Consider the following 26,040-nt stretch of genomic DNA (forward strand, 5'->3'; position numbering starts at 1 on the left):
TTAGATACTTTTATGGGGGAGAATACAAGTAAATGCTTATAGTTATTGCATCAATCACATGTGATTACATTAATCATATGTGATTAATAACTAGAAAACCAATGATTTTATCACTGTTCAAACTGTTTATCAAACTGTTTTACTTCAAACTGTTTTACAAACTCTTTTACTTATCAAATACTTTTATTTAAACTTTGTTATACTTCTTATAAACTGCATGCCCATATATGTATAGATATATAAGCAATGTTTAAAAGGCTTAGAATGGCCATCCGCCCTATTTCCTTTTCGCGCTTGAGATGTGGTCTGGTGGGATTTCGGGTAGCCCTCCGAAGGTCGTTTCAATATTAATTATATATCAAATGTACATATATAGACAGAAAAGTACTCCTTCATACTTATCAGTACATCATCAGTAAGTTACCATCGGGGTAACACAGGATCATACTACTACAATTTCTAGATCAATGAGTCAGTTCATTCATGAGTCAATACATTACATTACTATGAGAACATATACTACTATACTAGAAAGAGAACATATACAAATATACTAGAACAGTTCATTACATTACATATACAAGAATACGTTAACAGTTGTGATCCACTGTATTGGAGCATGCCTTAATTGTCATGACCCGAGTTGTAGCCATAGTCTCTTGAAGGGAGAGCGTGAGTTTGCATATAGATCTATACTGGATTGACTATCCTACACCTTGCTGCTACCTACAGCAGGACCGGCAGGTCTGCGGGTGCTAAACGCCATACCTTATTTTTCGACTATACGTTGTCGATGTTACCAGTCTATAGGATGGTGGAATTTATCACATAATACCTTAATATAAATCCGGTTTAAGGTAGTTAGTACAACAGTAGTTCCTATAATACAACACTACAGTACTACAAAGATTTACCCATTACAAATTTTCAGTGATTATTTCACTCAAACTTTAATGTACAAACTATATTTTGTTAAATGATAGTTACACTTGGGAAATTACACACTTTTACAACAACGAGCATAAAAACCAGTTAAGCCTTGGTAGAAGGCTACTTTAATAGAAAATATAGGTTTTTCTGAGAGATTCAAACTTTTACAAACACTTACATACATTTTACAAACTTACACTTGAGACACTTTCAAACGTTTTGATAACAAACATCGACACTAAAATACTTATGAACTCACCAGCTTCATGCTGATAAACTCTTTCAAAATAACTTGTATTCTCAGGTCATCAGTAGACAGGTATCGAGGCCAACTTTTGAGAAGATGGAGCGCATTCAAGACTCATCTTATTATTTTGATTTACATTATATTTTTGGTGTCTAAAACTGTACAGAACACGCTTGTATTAAAATTATATATTTAATGCAATGGATGATGTTGTTTGCTTATTTACATTTACTGTGTTGTGATACTATACATGACGTCCTCCGCCCCAGAACGTTTCCGCCGTTCTTGGTTTTGGGGTGTGACAGATTGGTATCAGAGCATTGTTTATAGTGAATCAAGTATATCAACCCATAAAAGATATACTAAACTATAAACCCATTAGGGATTAAAGAACTCTGACCCAGAGCCTATACTTTAAATATTAAAATATTTAATTAAGTATACTAGTCTGCATTCATACTAAAATCAGTGTCAGAATGACAAGAACAAAAGTATTACGATTGTTAAATATCTCAAGTGAGCTCGGGGATGTATGGTCAGTCCTGGGAATGGCATAGCCTGATCTACTATGCTGGTCCGAGGAGTGATTAGCATATGCCCTAGAATGGTTGTGACGTGTTAACAAGTAAAAAAAATACTTACCAACAATACCACAAGAAGATCAGTAGAACTTAAACTTACAATACTATAGGTGTATTTTGTACTACTAGTTACATGTATACTATATTCTTATACCTCTCTTCTCGCATAGATTTAAATGGCTGGATTCCATCACGGCGACCCGTACTTTCCAAATGAAGGCAATGCCGGGTGGATCGAAGAAGAGCCCGAAGATGAGCATCCGATCCCTTTGGATGATCACCTCGCAGAAGGCTTTTCTGATAGATCCGACTCCGAGCCTGAAGTCAACAACCTACCGCTCGTAGGTCAAGCCCCGAACAACAACCCCCGACCAGCTTTTCCAGGTCCTACTCCCTTGTGGGCAACCAACTTGAATCACTGGAGTGACGAACAGGGTCAACCCTTACCATACTTTGGGGACCGAAGCTTTTACAACGTCAGTGAAGGTGGTTCTGCTGCCCGAGCTCTGCCCATCATTATCCGCAGAATAGCTCATAATGTTGAGTAAGGTCGAGCAACCATCGACCGGGTCATGGAGATTGATGCCAACTCTGGTGTAAACATAGTCCGCATCCGCCGTCTTGAGGAAGACATGGAACGAACCCGGAGAACCAATGAAACCCTACAGCAACAGCTGGCTGCCTCCCGAGCTGAAGTCTTGGAACTTCGAGCCCACCAGCGGGCTCAGGAACGACACCTTCAAGAGGTGTTTCGTCAAGTGTCAGACCTCAAGGCTCGCCCGAGAAATTCCCATCGCCGTTAGATGATGTCTAGTACATCTCTGCCTTTTGGTTAAGGAATAGCCTTTAACATCTATGCTCTAATTAGCACTTGTTTGTAAAATATTCCTAACTTTCAGTACTCTATTTAGGAATCTAAGAACTGTCAAACTTTTCTGTATGGTATGATGTAAGACCTAATGTTAGGTCGATTTTCCCTGAACGTATTACATCAGTAATACCAGTATTATTAACATCTATCTAATCTGTGGGAAAAATCTGTACATTTGTGTTTCCTACTAATATTCTTTGTTGTGATCTCAAACACTCATTCAACTGTTAGGCTATGGTTAGTTAGTCCATGTGTGACTCTCACGTTGCTTACAAATTGATTCTTACCGTTTTTCTTATCTTGTCAACTTATAGTTGAAAGATGCCTCCTCGAAAATCTCCCAGGAATAACCATGCACCTCCACCACCTCCTCCGCCTCCGGTCATCGATACTGCAACCCTGAATGTTGTCGTAGCTGCAGCAGTGGCAACTGCCATGGCTCAGTATCACTCATCTGATGCCAGCAGAGGTGGAACCCCTGTTGAATCAGTTCCGATTCAAACCCCTGTGCCCTCGAGAGAATGCTCCTACAAGGATTTCACCAATTGCAAACTGAAGTCTTTCCATGGCACTGGCGGAGTCATTTCCCTCTCGCAATGGTTCGAGAAGACTGAATCAGTCTTCGAAATCTCTTCATGCCCTACTGCGAGCAAAGTCAAGTATGTCGCATGCACCTTAGAAGGAAAGGCCCTGCCATGGTGGAACGGCCATGTTAAGGCACTAACCCTCATCATAGCCAACGACATGGGCTGGGAAACGATGAAAGACCTCATGATTGAGGAATACTGCCCAAGGGGCGAAATCCAGAAATTGGAGCAGGAACTTTGGAACCTGACTATGAAGGGCTCCGACGTAGTATCCTATACCGCCAGGTTCAGCGAACTGGTGGTCCTCTGCCCCAGTATGGTTCCCACTGAAGGGAAAAGATCAAAAGGTACATATGGGGGCTAGTGCCTCCGTATCAAGGGAATGTCCTATCATCAAACCCTGCTACCTTCTACAGTGCCAAACGATTGGCACAACAACTCATTGACCATGGAGTCAAAACCCCTGCAACCACAACAAACCTAGCCTTCTCATAACCCTCCAAACCCGCTGACACAAAGCGGAAACTCTGGGAGGATAGAAAGAAGATGAAACGGGCTACCAAAAAGCAGCAAATATTAGCAGTGCATGCCGCAATAACCCCTGCTGCTGCTGCTACTACTGCTCCGGTGGGTCAGTATGCTGGAAGTTTGCCCAAGTGCAACAAATGCAACTACCACCACAGTGGCCCCTGCCATGAAATGTAGTGTTGTAACTGCCAAAGGAACGGACACACAATTCGTTTCTGTAAATTCCCGGCGAAACCGATCGCCCAAGTCCCCAGCTCTGGCGCGAGCCCGACCTGCTATGGATGTGGTGAAGCAGGACACTATAAGAGGGACTGCCCCAAAGCAAAGAATGCTGGTGGAGTAGGAAGAGTACTAGCTATAGGCCACAGGGAAGCAGTTGCTGACCCGACGGTGGTGACTGGTACGTTCCTCCTCGATAACTCCTATGCATGCATTCTGTTCAATAGTGGAGCGGAGCGAAGCTTCGTAAACCATAAATTTTCCAGCATGCTTAAGCAACAACCACACCCACTCAAAGAACAATTCACAGTAGAAATGGCTAATGGGAAAACTGCAAGTACGAATAGCATATACTTAGGTTGTACCCTAACTCTAGATAACCATTCATTCCCCATCGACCTCATGCCGGTCTCAATTAAAAGCTTCAACGTTATCATCGGCATGGACTGGTTTAGTCTTCATCGCGCCGACATCATGTGCTTCGAGAAGGTAGTCCGTCTAAACCTCCCATCTAACAAAACTCTTATAGTCTATGGCGACAAACCCGGTGCGAGTCTTCGTATAATATCAAGTATTTAAGCGTAGAAGTATTTACTTAAAGAATACCATGCATTCCTTGCTCACGTCGTCGACACGAGCCTCGAAACCAAAGAACTAAAGAACATCCCAGTAGTGAGCGACTTCCCCAACATTTTCCCAGAAGAGCTACCTGGATTACCTCCGCAACGACAGGTCGAGTTCAGAATCAACTTAGTCCCAGGAGCTACCCCAGTAGCCAAGTCGCCCTACCGCTTAGCACCAGCTGAGATGCAGGAACTCTCTGGTCAACTTAACGAACTGCTCAGCAAGGGCTTTATAAGACCGAGTTTCTCACCTTGGGGAGCACCGGTCTTAAAGTTAAGAAGAAAGACGGATCATTTCGTATGTGTATCGACTACAGAGAACTCAACAAACTGACGATCAAGAATCGTTATCCTCTGCCTCGCATAGACGATCTATTTGACCAACTGCAAGGGGCGAACTATTTTTCGAAAATTGATCTGAGATCCGGATATCACCAGTTACGAGTACTAGAGGAGGATGTGCCGAAAACAGCCTTCCGAACTTGTTACGGACACTACGAGTTCGTGGTGATGCCATTCGGATTGACCAATGCGCCTACAGTCTTCATGGATCTGATGAATAGAGTGTGTCGACCTTACTTGGATCAGTTCGTCATCGTTTTCATTGACGACATGCTGATCTACTCCCGAAGTAAGGAAGAACATGGTGATCACCTGCGACAAGTTCTAGGGACATTACGAAAGGAGAAACTTTATGCGAAGTTCTCGAAATGTAAATTGTGGATCCGAAGAGTCGAATTCTTAGGACACGTGGTAAGCGAAGAGGGAATCCACGTGGACCCATCCAAAATTAAAGCCATTGAGAACTGGTTAGCACCGAAGATGCCTACTGAAATTCGTCAATTTCTAGGCCTCACTGGCTACTACTGCAGATTCATACAGAACTTCTCCCAAATAGCGAAACCTCTTACAACCCTGACCCAAAAAGGCATGGCCTTTGACTGGGAAGAGAAACAAGAGAGAGTGTTCCAAATACTCAAGCGAGCCTTGTGCACCGCACCAATACTATCCCTTCCTAAAGGGATAGAAGACTTCGTAGTCTATTGCGATGCATCAAATCAAGGGCTCGGTTGTGTTTTGATGCAGTGAGGTAAGGTCATCACCTACGCCTCGAGACAGTTGAAGACTTACGAAGTAAACTACATGACCCACGATCTTGAACTGGGAGCAGTGGTGTTCGCTCTAAAGATCTAGAGACATTACTTGTACGGAACGAAAAGTACTATTTTTACCGACCACAAGAGTTTACAACACATTTTCGATCAGAAGGAGCTCAACATGAGACAACGACGGTGGGTCGAGCTACTCAGTGACTACGAATGCGATATTCGTTATCATCCGGGTAAAGCCAACGTAGTAGCAGACGCCCTAAGTCGGAAGGAATATTCTAGTCACAAATTCAAGTCATTATCAATAACCATCCATTCACACTTGTCTAAGCAAATTCAGGCGGCCCAACTTGAAGCCATGAAACCTGAAAATGTGACGAGTGAATCCCTTAGAGGAATGGACAAGAATTTAGAAGCCAAGGGTGATGGAGCCTTATATTTCATGAACCGGATCTGGACACCGAAACACGGTGGTTTCCGAGACTTGGTCATGACCGAGGCGCACAACACTCGGTATTCCGTACACCCAGGTGCAGATAAGATGTATCTGGATCTTAAAAAGCTATACTGGTGGCCTAATATGAAAGCAGAGATTGCTACCTTCGTAAGTAAATGCCTTACTTGCGCAAAGGTTAAGGTCGAGTACCAGAAGCCCTCTGGGTTACTGCAACAACCAGAGATTCCAGAATGGAAGTGGGAGCGGATCACTATGGATTTCATAACCAAGTTGCCCAAGACAACGGGTGGACTTGATACCATATGGGTCATCGTCGATAGATTGACCAAGTCTGCACACTTCCTGCCTATCAAAGAAACTGACAAGATGGAGAAACTTACGAGAACATGCATTAGGGAAATCGTATGGCTACATGGTGTACCTATGTCCATTATCTCCGATAGAGATAGTAGGTTCACCTCAAGATTCTGGCAATCACTACAACATTCCTTAGGAACAAGGTTGGATATGAGCACAGCCTACCATCCACAGACCGACGGACAGAGTGAGAGGACCATCCAAACACTGGAAGATATGTTACGAGCCTGTGTGATTGACTTTGGGAAGGCATGGGATACTCATTTACCCCTTGTTGAGTTTTCCTATAATAACAGTTATCACACGAGCATCAAGGTTGCTCCATTTGAAGCTCTCTACGGCCGAAAGTGCAGATCTCCTCTGTGCTGGGCTGAGGTAGGTGATACCCAATTAGCCAGGGGGCAAGCTTCTAACAGTACTCTCACCGGTCCGGGGATCATCCGGGAAACGACAGAGAAAATCGTTCAGATCCGTGAACAATTAAAAGCCTCTAGAGACCGACAGAAGAGCTACGCTAATAAACGCAGAAAACCTTTGGAATTTCAGGTGGGAGACCAAGTCCTTCTCAAAGCCTCACCCTGGAAGGGCTTGATACGCTTCGGAAAGCGTGGGAAGCTTAATCCGAGGTACATAGGGCCTTTCGAGATTCTTGCAAGAGTTGGCCCCGTAGCTTACAAACTCGACCTACCCGACGCACTTCGTAACATACATTCTACATTCCATGTATCTAACTTGAAAAAGTGTCTGTCCGGCGAGACTCTTGTAATCCCACTCGAAGAGATCGAGATAAACGAGAGCCTCAACTTCGTGGAAGAACCAGTAGAGATCATGGACCGTGAGGTCAAGTAGACGAAGCAAAGTCGTATCCCTATCGTGAAGGTTCGCTGGAACGCCAAGCGAGGACCGGAATTCACTTGGGAACGCGAGGATCGGATGAAACTGAAATACCCTCATCTTTTCGCTTAATTGTTTGTAACTTCTTGTTTGCTTAAATTCTAATTTCGGGACGAAATTCCTTCTAATGTGGGGATGATGTGACAACCCGAAATTTCCATTTTGTACGAACATCAACTATCCAATAGAAGCTAGTCCAGTTTCAATGAATTTCAGACTTTTCCGAATAAGTTTGTGTACATTAGGGTTTACGTTTAAGGAGATATCAGGAGAGTGGATGCTCATGGGTTTGTGAAACTTGGGCATTTCAAAACTTCATAATGTTAGAGTCCAATTCCGGAATAAAAATATTTTCTGCCAAAATATTTCAGGACTATTAATAGATTTCTGAACTAAATTCATTCATTATTCACATTTCCAACTAGAGAAAAGCCATTTTCTCTCTCACGGATCTTCGGGTTTTCATCCCAAATCGTGAGTACACTTCTCTAGTTGTGTTATAATGTTTGTTTTATGCTTAATAACTTAGATTATATGTCAAATATGTGAGATCCGGGAGTTTACCGCCCAAGAACGTTCTTGGGGAGTAAACTCCAAAATGAAGCTTTAAGGCTATCTAGTCCCATTTCCTTGTTAGGTAACTAGTTTAGGATAATATGTATGATCATTTGGGACTAGAAATCAATCAAGAACGCATAGCTTTAGGAGTTTACGGCCCAAGAGTTTCTTGGACCGTAAACACCAATTTCAAGGGCTTAAATGTGCCCTAATCACCCCCAAAGGCTTTAGACTTTAACCCTCAATTACTTGTAGCTAAAATGGGGACATTAACACATCAAAAACACCCCTAAAAGGTAGTTTATGGCCAAGAAATGCTCTTGGGCTGTAAACACCAAGCAAGGGCACCAAAGTGTGCCTAGGGTTCCCCTTAGCCTTAAACATAAGCCTAGAAATTATCCTACTTGTGCAAGAGACTTGAAAGAATTAAAACATCCATCCCATGAGAGTTTACGGCCGTAAACTCTAAGGGATATTGTCTTTAGGCCGTAAACTCCTCAAAGGAGTATTATCTATGCCCTAAACTACCCAAAGGATTAAACCACCAAGCTAGGCTTATTCTAGAAATCATTTAGCACCTTAAAACACCCAAAACCACCAAGATTGGAGTTCACGGCCGTAAACTCAAGGGTTTACGACTATAAACTCCTTGGGTGGGGTTTACTGGGTAGTAAACTCTTATACAAGGTCCTTGGAAGCTTTAAACCCCTTTAGCCTTGTCCCATAACAACTTAGATGCAACCATTAGGACCTATAACACTTATACAAAGTGTTTACATGTTCCTAAGTGTCCCAAATTATTTCATTAAGTTATTATTTGGCTAATTAGTTATATATATGCTTATTATATGATAACTAGGCTCGTGGGAGTGAACAAGTCTCCGTTTGCCACCTACCACGGTATTCGACACTACAATCCCAAACCACTCACCACAAGTGAGTTCATACCCCTTTAATTAACCTTTGAAGTACTTTTCAATGTTTTAGATACTTTTATGGGGGAGAATACAAGTAAATGCTTATAGTTATTGCATCAATCACATGTGATTACATTAATCACATGTGATTAATAACTAGAAAACCAATGATTTTATCACTGTTCAAACTGTTTATCATACTGTTTTACTTCAAACTGTTTTACAAACTCTTTTACTTACCAAATACTTTTATTTAAACTTTGTAATACTTCTTATAAACTGCATGCCTATATATGTATAGATATATAAGCAATGTTTAAAAGGCTTAGAATGGCCATCCGCCCTATTTCCTTTTCGCGCTTGAGATGTGGTCTGGTGGGATTTCGGGTAGCTCTCCGAAGGTCGCTTCAATATTAATTATATATCAAATGTACATATATAGACATAAAAGTACTCCTTTATTCATACTTGTCAGTACCTCATCAGTAAGTTACCATCATGGTAACACAGGATCATACTACTACAATTTCTAGATCAATGAGTCAGTTCATTCATGAGTCAATACATTACATTACTATGAGAACATATACTACTATACTAGAAAGAGAACATATACAACTATATTAGAACAGTTCATTACATTACATATACAAGAATACGTTAACAGTTGTGATCCACTGTATGGGAGCATGCCTTAATTGTCATGACCCGAGTTGTAGCCAGAGTCTCTTGAAGGGAGAGCGTGAGTTTGCGTATAGATCTATACTTGATTGACTATCCTACACCTTGCTGCTAGCTACAGCAGGACCGGCAGGTCTGCGGGTGCCAAACGTCATACCTTATTTTTCGACTATACGTTGTCGATGTTACCAGTCTATAGTATGGTGCAATTTATCACATAATACCTTAATATAAATCCGGTTTAAGGTAGTTAGTACAGCAGTAGTTCCTATAATACAACACTAAAGTACTACAAAGATTTACCCATTACATATTTTTAGTGATTATTTCACTCAAACTTTAATGTACAAACTATATTTTGTTAAATGATAGTTACACTTGGGAAATTACACACTTTTACAACAACGAGCATACAAACCAGTTAAGCCTTGGTAGAAGGCTACTTTAATAGAAAATATAGGTTTTTCTGAGAGATTCAAGCTTTTACAAACACTTACATACATTTTACAAACTTACACTTGAGACACTTTCAAACGTTTTGATAACAAACATCGACACTAAAATACTTATGAAATCACCAGCTTAATGCTGATAAACTCTTTCAAAATAACTTGTATTCTCAGGTCATCAGTAGACAGGTACCGAGGCTAGCTTTTGAGAAGATGGAGCGCATTCAAGACTCATCTTATTATTTTGATTTACATTATATTTTTGGTGTCTAAAACTGTACAGAACACGCTTGTATTAAAATTATATATTTAATGCAATGGATGATGTTGTTTGCTTATTTACGTTTACTGTGTTGTGATACTATATATGACGTCCTCCGCCCCAGAACGTTTCTGTTGTTCTTGGTTTTGGGGTGTGACAATAGCTAATTGCTCAAAGTTGGAAAATTCGAAAAGCTACACTCTGACAAAAGGACTCGACGAGTCCATACATGAACTCGTCGAGTCCATTATCCGATTTGACGATTTGGATCATTTGTTGGCAGTTTTTTGGGTTTTTTTGGCCTCAATTGGATTAGAATCATTACTACAAATTGTTTTGTATCGTAAGATATATTTTTTCCTGATATGATAAATTGTCAAATTTTAAGATAATTACTAGTTCATATAATAAAGCTAAATAATTTTAATTTTTAATTTAAAATTATCTTACTCCAAGAACTGTATTATGATCAAATTGGTAAGAGATAAAAATGTTTATTTTATAAGTTTATAATTTCATCTAAATGTTTACAAGGAGTTACAAATATTGTCATCAAAATTTTGAACTCAAGTTTTTTTATGGAGTTACAAGTAAATTGATCATAACGTTTTTGAAGAGTTCCATAAGTTATAGAACTTAAAAAGTCTCGTCTTCATAAAACAAATTAACTCCTTAAGTTATATAGTTCAAAAGTTTTCAAGAATTACAAAACTTTACCTCAAGTTTTAAAAGTTGAAAAGTCTCAATTAAGAAACATTGAATTCATAGAAACCCTATTAATTTGAAAAGTTTTCAAAAATATAACTCATGGGTTCATAACTTAAAATTAATTAAATAGTTTTAATTTGATTTTGAATAGTACAGTTAACTCTTATGGACTTTTATTAATAGTTAATTAAATGTTTAATTAAAAAAGTATTATTATATCCATAATGATATGGTTAAAGTTTAATTAAATTAAGAATATATAATTTATTAATAGATTAAACCATCAAGTATTTTTAAAAGTTTAAAATACACCCTTATACTATATAAAATTAAAAGTCTAATATATTATATATGTATAACTAAAAGGTCAGTCTTACCGTTAGTAGGCCTCATTCACGAAGCTAGTCTATAAGGGGGTACAAGGTTACTACCTATAAAATGGTGGTTTAATGGGTTGTCCACTCTCACCTACCGCTTCCTTGAATAGTGGAGGGTCGTTAGACGAACGGGTTTGACACGACATTAAAATCTTTATTAAAAGTATAGTGAAATATAAAGTAACTAAAATTTTATCAATTCTCAATCTTAGTTACTTTAGGAAAAATGTGAATTTGGTGCTAACCCATGAAATTTCACTTTGCACCTTGCTAAGTCATTAGTGGAGCGTCTGTGGTTAACATGCACACTAATTTGGGACTAACAAGGTTGGCAAATGGTAGCTTGATATTAATCATGGATCAGTGGAGCGTGTGTGCTTAACTATAACATTGATTAGGTGATTTGTAACATTAAGTGTACCAAGCACATTTGCATGCCTATTCACACCTTGTTTGTGATCCTCAACATCCCAGTCACAAACTTGAGAGGGCATAATCGAGATTTAACATGCCATTGAAAAGTTCAATGAATCTCAAAGAATCTAGGAATTTCAATTCATTTAAAACCTAAAATTCATTTTTGTTTTTCATGGTGGATATTGGTAAATTGTAATTTACATACCTTCAAATATTTTGAAATTACATTAAGGCATCCCTCTTCCGAATTGTAAATTATTGTGTTGGGTCCTAGCCTTATTATTTCATTTGGGTGTTATAGTAAGGACTTAAATCAACTAAACTTGAATTTTCCCTTGTAGATGTCTAGTTCAGAAAACAATGGTCTTCCTGATTCTTTTGGAAAAAGCCTTCCTCATAAAGATGATGTTCCTAGAAATCATACTTCACTTCCTCCACCTCCTCCAATAATTCTCCCTAACCCAAAAGCTCAAAGACTTGAAAAGTTGAAGGTCACTCAAGCCCTACTGGCTAGAAAACATGAAGATGATAAGTCTGTATGTGCTCACATCTTGGACATGAAGCTGCATATTAAAAGTATGGGAATGTTGGGTGTCATGATCCCAAGGAACTTATCTGTTGACTTGGTTCTTCAATCACTTCATAAGTCATATAGTGAGCTCATTAAGGACTGCTATATGGTAGACCACCACATGACCCTTATTGATCTTATCTATTTTCTTATTGTTGCTGAATCAGCAATGATTTGGCGCACTGGTAAAGAAAACCTGATTGCAAGATCTACCTCCCAAACTTCCATGGACAGTGACAATAGAAACATTGTAAGTCCAAAAAAGATTTATCTCACCAAGTGAAGGGGAAAGGCTAAGTCTCAGATTGTCCCATGTAGCATTCCGAAAGAGTCTGTTTGCTTCTATTGCCAAGAGAAGGCGCATTGGAAACGAAGCTACACTGATTACTTGAAAGACCACACATATGGTAAAGTCAAAATGTTTGCCTCTGCTTCAGGATCAAAGAAAATAAAAGAAGATTAAAGGAAGAGTAAGCAAAGTCTGATCGCGGAGATATGGATTTCGATCGCACTGTTCGATGATCAGATTTTTGAGCTACTACTTAGGAGTTATGATAGATTGCTTAAAAATATTTAGTAACATAGTTTTTATTTGTAATTGTATTGTAAGGACAAGTTTTCCACGTTTTATAAATAAATAAAAATTTGAATTTTTGTCTTATTTTATATTTATCCTTGCAATGGCATTTGTGAAAATTGATGTTTGTATATTTCTATTGTTAGCAGTATTGGAATATGGATTTGATTATTTCGTTTGTGCTAGTGTTTAAATTTACCAAATAAGGAAAGATTCTTATCAACCAAGTTTCATTTGGATAGAAACTTGGAATCATGCGATTTTGCATCGTATGATGAATGAAAATCTTCATCTTGGGGAAATTAGGACTAATTCCTTGTTCACATGTATATGTTAGTTAAGTGAAGGACTAAGGGATCTAGTACACATCATTGTGCACTAGTCAGGTCAACCAAAAAGAACAATAAGACTATTCGATATGATTTACTAAAAGTTTGGTAACTATGGTTATGCTTACAAGATTAAGTGTGATTCTAAATCATTAAAAAAGTTTCAATGTATAGCCGAATGAATGAGAAGAATCAAATTAGACAGAAAGATAAACGTTTCTCCAATCTGAAAGGAAAGGAGAGTACTTTAGGATCGTGTTTTATGATCATCTTAATGATTATGAAAACCATATCACAATTGATCCTCTAAGGACACCTTAGTACACTTGTATGGCTAAGAAGAGGAATCGAGAATTGTTAAATTGGTTAAATCAATTAAGGTGAGTCATACTTCGTTCCAAAATTGAGTCTTAGAGTTATTCTCCTATATTATGACTTGAGTGACATATCTTAAGTAGGTTATAACACACTCAAATTGGTAGTTGTGATGTTTTGGATAAAACAAAGACCAACTAAGACTAATTGTGTGAAGTGTTATTCTTGATAAGAATCGACACTAACTCTTGAATATTTGTTTGACAAGTAACGTTTCTTGACAAAGAGAATCTTATATGTGAAGAAGACAGTGGGAGACTTAAAGTTCTTGAATAGTTTCAAGAACTAATCAAGAATAAAACCTATTGTTTATCACTAGCACATGACTTGAGGTTTGTAACCTATTGTGTTGACACATTCTTATTTCTCTGCTCATTCCAGTTAGAGTTGACTATGCATGTGCGTTGTATGAGTTCTCAATTGTTTGCATAAGGCAAACCACCTTGATTAGTGAAAGTTCATTGATCAGTAAGGGTGAGCTGCTCAATAACTTGGAAGCAATGGTAGGCCCTTGTGCTACAAAATGGCAAGAAATTAAGATTAAACAAGTTTAGTCCATACGAATTTGAATTTGTCTTAGACATTGTCTTATGATAATGACAAATTCACGTGGATAAGAACACATACACCATAAAATCTAAGTGACATAAAGTTTCTCTCCAATTCATTAAAATGATTGAGGAAACACATTCACGAAGTAGATTTTAAGGAGATAGCAGTTGTCTTATTTGCACTCTCAAATTATCTTATAATTACGACATCCCTCTTCATAGTTCGAATTATGAAAAATGGAAAATAGTCTGAATATTCAGAACTTATTATTGTAAGTTATGGAATATTTTAGACAAACATATGAGCTTTGTTATAAAAGGTGTGTAAGCTTAGATAAAGGCTTATCAAAGCATATCATATTGGAAATCTGAACATTGGAAAGAAAGTCAATAAGTATTGATTTCTAAAAGCTACTTGATTTCTGAGTACATGTCAAAGCTAGTGGGAGCATAAGTGTTATGCTAGTAAGAATATAATTATCATAATAGTGGAAGCATGATTATTTTGTGAAGTATTGCAAATTAGCAAAACTAGTTATAGGAAACAAAGGTTACATATTTACAAAGTTGTAAAATTTGAAAGATTGTTTCGCTATAATAAGGGAGAGGATACTCATACTTCATTTCAAATCTAAAAGGATTAGATTGTGAGATTTTAATCAAATTTAGTCAAGGGCACATATGAATGTTATCTTGAAAAAATTTGACTTAAGGAAATTCTATATATGGAAATGTTATAGCAAGAGATTGGTTAAGTCCAACGTCTTTATGAAAAACATTATGAGTCATGTCCCATATGCTTTGGGTATAGGATCGATTGCATATGCTATCATATTCATCTTTTCAAATTTTTCCAAAGGCCAAGGGTATTAAGAGGGAAATAGGAACATAAACAAATATAACTAATGTAGTTAAACAATTGTCAAGGACAATCTAAGGTTCGCTAATGATTGATCGCTTGAAGCTAGAAGTATGGTAATGAATGGACCATATTGACATTATTATGAATAGACATGATTCTATTAATAATGAGTTATCGTCTAAAAAATATGGAAACGTTACCATATTGGGAGTTGGATATTATGAATCTATGTGGAAGTTACAAACTTTTATGCAAGAAGGGTGTTCAAAGGAATGTACTTTAAAATTGAGACTTCGCTTTCATGGAAATCTTCTGTAACAATCTCCAAGGAATACTTTGTAGTATCGTTGGTAAAGTCTCTTTGACTTTAGTACCATAAAATTACAAAAGGTTATATTGCATGATAGTTTAGAATGTAACACATTCTAGCAATGACAAGAATTTGGTATTCTTACACTTGTGATAAGGATTTAGAATTGTGAAATGAGCATCATTGAAATGTTTTCAATTGATCTATTTCACATAGTAGGGACCATAGGTAAACCTAGTGTGCATGCTTGGAGCATGGGATAATTATTGTTTTAATTCAAGTATAAAGTTGATAAATCGAAACATTATACAATGAATAATGTGTAATCAATATGGTAATTAAATGAAAGGTGTTTTATTCATATTCAAAAGTTTTGAGACCATATTGGATTCGATTATTCTTGTGTTTCACTTTGCATGTTTGGACTTCCCGAATAACTAGGTTATTCAAAATATCCACAGTCGATAATACTTTGGAAGTAGGTATTCAAGCTAGACTGTCATGAATGGGTCTGCAGATTATCTAAATGTGTCTAGACATAGCACAAGTTTGCTGCAGTATTCATCAGTTCTCCCGTACTAAGATTTGAGTATTGGACTAAACCCACGTTCATTTGAATCACTTCATGGATTTTATCATGAGTGATCATGAGACGATAATATCTTATATTCTTGAAACCAAGACATGTGAGTTGTAGTTTACAACTCGGTTGCACATTGATGATATGTAAACACATTGGTAACTCGGTGTTATAAAACGTATCATTTTGTGTGATTTGATGAGTAAATAGAGCAAGTATATGGTTTGAAGTTTATCCATTCCTTTTATCCAATGTGGGATAAAAGCGATATCTGCGGACCCCTTGATGATTTAGTGATGAGAACCCTAAGCATTTGGTCAAGCCTGGACTAATTTGATTTGTTCAATTAGTCGGTCGTCATAAATTGGAAATTGGGAAACAACACATGAATAGAGAGAATGATTATAATCCATGTCTTAGTTCATAGATATCTAGAATGGAGGAATATATGACCCCTTATCTAATGGACCCCTTAAGATCAGAGTTCGACAACAGTCTTTTGAGAGCTACGATTGCCAATTGAAGTTTGAAGTCGTACTTGAAATTATAGTTATTAGACTTATCCAAGTGGGAGACTGTTAGATTATGTGTCTAAGCCCATAACTGTAACTGGTAAGTACTTAACCCGATACATCATGGTCCATTTGGGTTATAACACTCTGGAACAATTTGATAGGATGAATATTTGAGAAAGAAGTTATTTTGTGATCTATTAATATATTATATGTATAATATATTAATTGAGAAATCATATTATTTAATTAGTATTGATCAAGAATTAATTTGGAATTAATTTAGTGATCAAAACAAACTAAGTAAATTTACAGGGACTGATTAGGTAAATCGGTAATATTTATAGTTTAGGCTAATGGTCGATGTTGATTAGAAATCGACTAAATCCTTATGTGGATCCATGAAGAGTTAGTCCATAACGCTAATAAGTTATTGGATTAAAATCCCAAGTGAATTAAGTTTTACTAGTTTAAACCTTAAGAATTCCAAACTATAAATATGATCCCTAGCTTGCTAAAATCGGCACTCTATGAGTCTAAAAGAAACATAACCGATGTTATGTCTCCTTACTTCTCTCTCAAATTCCCCCACTTGTTCCTGGTTTGTTATAAGACATTTGAGGCATCACACTAGAGGTGCTAGGCTCTTGAAAGACCAATTTCTACAAGCTACAACAAAGATGTAATCTTCTAACTTACTTTTATGATCATATCTTAGTATTGTATGCTAGTTGTAGGTTTCAAGCTTTGGAAATTTTTGTTGCATGTATAACAAGAGAAAAAATAGATCCAAAACTATTAGGGTTGTACGTGCACCATAGGAGTGTTATAGTACACAAAACCCAACAAATACAAATCAGGGAAAGACTGAGAACTGCATGTGATTGTCAAGATAATCATGTTGAAGTAATGCATAGACCCTTGAAATTCTAGATAGGAGATAGAGTCATGTTAAAAGTATCACCCTGGAAGGGCATGATCAGGTTCAGAAAAAGAGGCAAATTGAACCCACGATATATATAGGACCATTCGAGGTCCTAGAAAGAATTGTCCCTGTTGCGTATTGGCTCGAACTACCACAACAGTTAGAAAGGGTGCATGATGCTTTCAACGTATCAAACTTGAAAAAGTGTTTGTCTTACTACACACTCAAAATCACTCTCTAATAAAACCAATTGAACACGAAACTCCATTTTATTGAGAAATCGGTAGAGATAATGGACCGAGAAATAAAATGCTTAAGGAGAGGCGTCATATCCCAATTGTGAAGGTACGGTGGAACTCTCAAAGAGGACCATAATTCACTTGGTAACGTGAGGATAATATGATGCAAAAATATCCCCAATTGTTCAAATATGTCCCATCTACAAGTTAAATTTCGAGACGAAATTCTTTTAATGGGTGAACAAAGTAACAATTGGCAATTTTACGTTAAAAAAGGATGACAAAAAAACCACCACAAAGACTTATTATGCAAAAATTTAATGAATATGATGATGTATAATAAAGTGAGTATATGGTCTCATTATTTATAACCACTCGCCAAATATAATGGTTTAGTAAAGAAAAATTGCCTAATGATAAGAAATTGATGAATATCGTAACATGACACACAAATTAAGGGATTAATTTTGAGTGACTTAAACGTCCCCAATATGACGTCACTAATCACTTGTTTAAATGAATCATCTTTATTTGTCTAAAATGGTTTATTTTAACTAATATACATGATACTATACATGAATTATTAAACCCATACCTACATATACTCCCTAAAAGACTTGTATTGCAATCTTTCTCAATTGAGAGCAATAATTCAAATGATAGGAAATGTAATTATGAAAATAGTGGTTGTACCCAAGGCTCTATTCCTCCTACATTTTTGCTTCCTTTTATTTCCACCTCTTGCAACCAAATTCTTAAATGAACTCACTTATCACATAAAACAAAATAGAGTTTGTCCCCAAATGTAAGCATAGTCTAAATTTTTTTTTCTTATATATCTCTACCACAAGTTACGTGAAACATTCGAACACCTTATTGACTCCACAATAGAACCATTTTCTAGAGTCAAAAGAATATAAAAAACCAAGATTTCATAACATCCTGCTGCACACTTGAAAAGAACCAATGCATGCCTTGGTACTATTTGAAACTATTACCCACATCATGTTTGGCTCCACCCTACAGGTATGGACTAAGAAAAATAACCATGCATACTTCTTCACTTGAGACACCCACAAGCCTACATAAACACCCCTTCCCTTCTCATTTTTTTCTGATTCGTGAGCACCCAAAGAACACCCTCATTTGGAGGTGTTACTCTTGCATTTTCCAGCATAAAAAGAAGGTGCAACATCCCGTTCTTCTCCTTCGTGCTTCTAGCAATTAAGAAACTCAAGAACACCCCTGTAAGCTGTCGAGAATTATTGTTGTCCTCCTCTTTCTTCTTCACTATTGTTGCTGTCGGAACAGTGAAACGAGGCAACTAGGAGACTATGAGACGCAACCCCTATCGCCACCTCATTGCCACCGGTAACAGCCCCTATAATCATCCATTTTTTCTTCGATCGAGCTGGAAGTCGGAAGCCATTCTCTCGTTTTTTGATCATCAAAACAGCCCCGAGTCCTTCCTTAGTATCGATTTGAAGTTAATCATAAGGAGCCTTCCAAAAATGAACACATCACGAGTTAGAATCACGCAACGAAAGTGAGTCTTTATGGCCCCATTTTCATTAAGTTTTATAAACCTTTGGGGAGAGATACATACACGTCTTGCATGCTGGATAAGAAAGTTTAATTCCATAATATGATGTATACTTAGCATTATCTACAACGGGTTATATCCCGATACTTTATCCATATTAAAATTATCACGCAAATGAATATATGTAACAGTTACATGCGTTATAAACAACTTTACTTATTATCTCATGTAGTGATAAAATATTTCTATGAAGTTATTATTCGTCAATATAAATATATGTTCTTGCTACTATCCTTGTAACATAAGTTTATACAAATATGATTTGATGATCAAAGCTATACATTAGTATTAGAATGGTCATTGGTAGAATAACACAAGGAAAATATAGAAATATGACTTATTTTGTTAATATATTTACAAGCAGTAAATATAATGAGAGATACTTATATATACATAAGCATTTTAATAGATTAATGTTATATATATATATATATATATATATATATATATATATATATATATATATATATATATATATATATATATATATATATATATATATATATATATATATATATATATATATGAGAATAATAAGCTGTAGATGATTATTTTTATATAAAATTAATATTTTATATATAAATGGAGTTTATAAAAAGATCTTGTAACATTTTACAAAAATAACTAGTTTTTTTAAAATATGATTATTTTTTTATAAAATTTATATGTTATATAAAAATGGAGTTTATAAAAAGATCTTGTAACATTTCATAAAAATAAGTAGTTATTATAGAATATGATTATTTTTATATAAAATCAATGTTTTACATAAAAACAGAGGTTATAAGAAAATCTTGTAAAATTTTATAAAAATAAATAGCTTTTATAAAATTTGATTATTGTTATATAAAATTCATATTTTGTATAAAAATGGAGTTTATCAAAAGATCTTGTAACATTTTATAAAAATAGCTAGTTTCTATAAAATATGTTTACTTTTATACAAAATTGATATTTTATATAAAAGTGGAGCTGATAATAAGATCTTGTAACAATTTATAAAAAAACGTCGTTTTTATAAAATATGATTATTTTTTATATAAAATTGATATTTTATATAAAAATAAAGTTTATAAAAATATCTTGTAACATTTTATAAATGTAAGTAGCTTTTATAAAATATATTTATTTTTATATAAAACTAATATTTTATATAAAATTGAGTTTATAAAAAAGATCTTGTAACACTTAATAAAAATAAAGGTTCATAATACAAATGACGACAAAAGCCCTAGACTTAACAATTTTAGGTCATTCTATATGGGAAATACTTCATCGCTAAGAACGCAAAACTTGGTACAAAACCCTCACTGCTATAACCGTTAATCAAGAAGAAACATTGAAAATTAGTGTAGATCTATATAGATTGATAGTCCCACCTATAGTTTCTAGTTACAACCATCGTCTGACGAGTCAATACGGGCGTAATTGTTCACTCACTTATTTATTTCACGATGTCGATAAAGCGTCATGATGGTCAAAATACATCTTCGCACTGTACTGTTTTACAGAGGCTTGCGCGTCCATAGTTCGGTTATAAGCTCATATTAGAACATATAAATTTTAATCTAAATTTTTTTTTTCACTAAAACGGAACTTTTAAACAAAATGGATAAGTTTTGAAACATTATTCTATATAATTCATATTTATAACGTTTTCAACAAGATACTGATGACTTATGATTATTTAGTTATAAGCAATGAACCAAATTATTTTACTTGTATGGGATTACAAGTGCGGACTAAATACATTTTTATAATCTCAAAACCTATAAAGCTCACCAACATTTTTGTTGACGTATTTTTAAACGTATATTGTGTGATGAGAATATTTCTTCATAAATAAAACATTGACCAAGTAACCGGTCTTATTGATATATTTCTTTTATGCTTTATAGAACTTGGGTTATGTATTAGTCATCTTTTGGGATTTACTAAGCAATCTATTTCTTCTTATTTGAATCCTGTAATATTTGATGTATGCTGTTAACTATGATCCAACGTTTCACGCCGCAACCCCCGTGATTCCGCCATCGGTCGGGGTGTGACAGTTCAAGACCAATCAAGGTATGTAAAATTATCAAAACATCAGAGTGTATCAAACAGATAGTGCAAAATAAATCTGCAAGGGATGATGGACAATCATGTCGGGCCCTTCCTTTTTGAACCGGAAGTACCTGTAACATTTAAACCACAAAATCATAAGCACAAAACTTAGTGAGTTCCCCTAATACCACATACCATACATAACATAACAAGCCTATTTCAACCCCAAATAGACGTTATGGGCCAGATCATAGTCTTACTTCCTGCCATGAGCCAAATTATGGTCTTTACTTGTACAAGTGCCAAGGAGCGAATCACGGTCTTCCATACAACCTCAAAGGGCCAAATCCTGGTCTTCCATACAAATGCCATGGGCCAAAACCTATTTTTTCATAAAAATGCCAAGAGTAAAACCATGGTCTTCCATGTAAATGTCACAAAGACAACGAGCACCCTATATAGTAAAGTGAGAAGACTGACCTCAAGAATATAGACACCGGCTAACAGAATCACACGGTCAAAATGCGGATGATACACACCTCATAATGAATCATACAAGGCAAACTTTTATTCTACCTTCTAAAACTAGCCATTTGACTAAAAGTCAACCCATGTCAAATTTCAAAGACCAAGGTCAAAATTAACTCCAGTGGCATTCCACATTGTGGCCGACCGATGGCTAGATTGTGATTAGTTAACTAGATCCCGATCAAAAACCGTTTACCATGCCATGACAAACATGCTACCACACCATGGCCGAATCCAGAAAACATAGTCACGACCGGACCAGTCTCCATGTCATGGCAAGCAGGTCACCACATCGTGGAAACTATACATGGACAAATTAATGGATTAAGCTCTTAACTCATAGTCCCAAGATCTCCAAAGCTTGTATCTGAATCACCATAAGTTTTGGATGGATAAGTTTCCAAGTTTTTCCATTAAGAAACCCAATAAGTCAAGATTACTACTCCAAAGTTCTTATTGATTGTACCAAAGGCATAAACACTAAAATGATTCATGCAAGACCACCTTTTCCAACCAACACCATGGTCTAAAAGCCAAAATATGCACCGAGCGAATTTAGAGTACACTCAAACTCCAAGGACAAGAATATTGGGACAAAAAGCTCATAAAATACCTAAAAAAAGATCTAAAGAAACAAAGGGCAAGATTGAGACTTTATATCTCCATTAGGTCTGAAATAAGATGAAGACTTTATATCTCCACTAGGCTTGTGATTCCTCGCATCCTCAGTAGAGTCCTTCATCCTATTATTTGAGGTATATCTAACATCTTCCTCTTTTTCGGCGGTAAAGAAGTGAGATAAATTGTTGGAGGCCACATATCACTAGCATTCAGAGGTATGATATCCACTTCGTAAGAGTTTACATGCACTGCCTTATTAACCATGAGCTAATATAGGTAAAGGGTACCCATTGAGAAAAGCCAATGCTTCCATAAAATGATCCCATAAAATGACATTCAAATCCGACTGCCTACAAGAACAACTCATCATACTCAAGCTCACATAGTAATCTACAGTTCCATTCTTAACATAAAAAAGGTTTACTCCACTAGGAACTTATCAAACTGTCTGTTTGGAATCATAACCCTATTAGAGTGTCACACCCCCGAACCAGACGACGGAAACGTCTGAGGGCTCGCGTGACTTCAATTGAATATCATCACAATGAATATATATAAATCATAACATAAACATCACCATGCATTAATATATTACAACTGATATTGTTCACATCAAGTACATTGTTTTAACGTTACAATTTCATACATAAACTGTTTGATCGTTTTCAATGGCAAAACACACTAACATACTTGGTACTTATTCCTCGACTTACCTGTTACCTGAGAATACAAGTTATTTTGGAAAATGGTCAACATATGGAATGTTGGTGAGTTCATAAGCAATGTTGTGATAAAAATGATTTGTGTAGTTTGTAAAACCCAGAAAATACGATATTTTCTGATAAGACCATTGTTTATAAAAAGGTGTGAAGATCTGTAAATATATGCATGGTGATTTCAAAACATGTATAATTGAAAAAGAAACTTGGTATTAACCGCACAAGTGCAAAATATTGAACTTCCCCAGAAAACTCGATGTTTTCCAAAAACATAAAATACAATTATTTCTCAAATCGTGATACCACCACAATGAATGATTTTTGTTTACTCTTCGTTGATTACTCAGGAGGTGTTGGATTAATTAAGGGTTGTGAGTCGTAATAATTATGCATTGATAATGACTAGTTATAACCGTAGACTACGGAAGATCCTTAGAAGTGTTGCCTGTTATCACTCACTCAATCCAAACAACCTTGATTACTATTGATTAACCACCTGAATCTGTTTACATTCATTACTCGTAAGCCTAGCAAACGAGGAGAAGAGGAGTACAAGGTCCTGCTACTTTCGTGAGTTATGTTAGGCTGTTGGTTATGCGAAAGACACGTTGGCGCGTCTCACATTTGATTACTTGGACCTTACTAGCATTGCTAATGAGCTACTTAGGCCCAATAAAATATGAAAGCCATCGAGGGTCCCTTAAATATGTCATTGGGCCAAAGGAGGCCCAATAACCAAGATTGAATATATCGGGCCCAATAAACATGATGTTGGGCCACAATGACCCAATAACACTTGTAAAAGGTATTGGAGCTCAACTTTTGAATTGCTTACATTTAATCGAGTTTAAATTTGTATTGTTGGTGTTCGTGGTATGTTGAAATGCATATTCATAATAACGAAACACTTTAGCCTTAGTTTATAATGGAGTTTTTGTTGTATGTGTAGTCATTTTTCTGTTTTTCACGAGTTTTTGGCCCTTAAACCATTTTCTTGACATTTTTAACCCATAGGTTTGTTTAAATGATGTTTGGAACTCTAAAATTTATTATTTGACAGTTTCAGCCGTTCCAGAAAAAATTTGTCGGTTAAAGCCAAAAATTTTGCAATTTTGGTCCAAAATCTAAAAAGTTTACATTTTTATCCTTGTTTGGATAATACATCATCTTAACCCCTGAATTTGTTTTGTTTACTCGTTTTACCCATCTGGTTTGAGAAAATTACCAATTCAGCCCCTTGAAAGTCGTATTTTTCGCAATTTTGACCCATTGGGCTGAAAAGCCCAAAAGTTTGGCCCATTAAGCCACAAATTTCATTTCTAGTCCTTTGAAAAGCATGATGTCATAAAAACATTTGTGTTAACTGTTTTGACCATTTTTTTCCTTATGAAAACCGTGAATTACCATCTTTCACTCAACTTTTGTTTCTTTGACATTTATAGCCCCAAAACTTGTTTTATGCTACCATATGTCAATTTTAATCCTTAGAGGGTTTTGTTCCTGGCTTGATTAGTGAGGTAAACCTTATATCATGTTTGTTTTACTACTTATGTCATAGATCTCGAATTTTCTACTCTTTTGGTTGCATATTTACCACATAAACACATACAATCACACATACATGCATAAAATCATATATAGCACACACATACACATGGATCTACACATTTTACATGTATTCTCCCCCATAAAACTTGTAAAAACTGAAAAAGGAGGGGTATGAACTCACCTTGAGGTTGTGGTTTCTGTTTTGAAGAAGAATGGAAGAAGTTTGATGCAAAATTTCGGCCTAGTTAGCTTCTTAGAGGATCTTTGGCTTAGATGTGCTCTACGATGCAAGATCATGAGTTTGAATAGATTTAGAAGAGATGTTTGATGAAATGATGTAGTTAGATCATGGATTCAAGTACCAATTACCTTGAATGATGATTTTTGTGGAAGAAACTCCTTGAATAACCCTTAGATCTCGAAAATTTGTTGAAGAATGAAGAGAGTTTGTTTGTGAGTGTTTAAGTGAAATGTGTGTGTGTTTTTCCCCTTGGTCGAGACTAATATGAAGAGAAGAAAAAGAGAGAGAGTTTCATGGATGTATGAGAGAGAACTTGGATATTTGAAGTGTAATGCCTAGTTATCCGTAAAATAAAAATGAGGTGGCACAAAAGTCAACTCTTCCTTCCTCATGTTTTGTGGTTAGGCCGAGAACTAGAGAAAAAGAAGGAAATTTTGGGCCTTTGGTGTTTAATCCATATTATGGCCCAATTAGATGATTCTTGCCACAAAATAAATCAAGAAATGATTTTTATGGCCTATTAGGGCTAATTAGGTTAGTTATGGCACAATAAGGTCCATTAAGGTATTTTATTTCATTCTAGGCCCAACATGGACCAAAATAACAAAATAAATGGAAGTGGGTCCAATTAGAGCCTATTTAAGAGTTCTAAGCCCAAGATAGTCAAATTGGAAGCTTATTGGCCCATTGGGCCCAATAAGGAAATCCTAGTCCAAAATAGACTTAAACCAGGATTTCTAGGGTTTCCAATTATTTGTTGACTATTTGCAGTGCTTGTATGAAGTTTTTGATTGGAGTTTTGTTGTTATTGAATAAGAATCATACATGCTTTCACATTGTTGGTTCACATTTGTTATCATTGTTCAATGTTTACAAGGCATCAAAATTCCTAGTTGTGACAGCATCCCCCCGTTAGAGGGAATTTCGTCCCCAAATTCTTTTGAAAGCTAGATTTGAGAATGCGAGAATAGGTGGGGGTACTTCTGCTTCATCTGGTCTTCTCGTTCCCATGTGAATTCTGGCCCACGCTTCGCGTCCCACCGTACCTTAACAATCGGAATGCGACTTTGCTTAGTACGCTTCACCTCCCTGTCCATGATTTCGACTAGTTCTTCGACGAACACGAGATTC

Source organism: Lactuca sativa, chromosome 6 (assembly GCF_002870075.4).
Source record: "Lactuca sativa cultivar Salinas chromosome 6, Lsat_Salinas_v11, whole genome shotgun sequence".
NCBI lineage: Eukaryota > Viridiplantae > Streptophyta > Magnoliopsida > Asterales > Asteraceae > Lactuca > Lactuca sativa.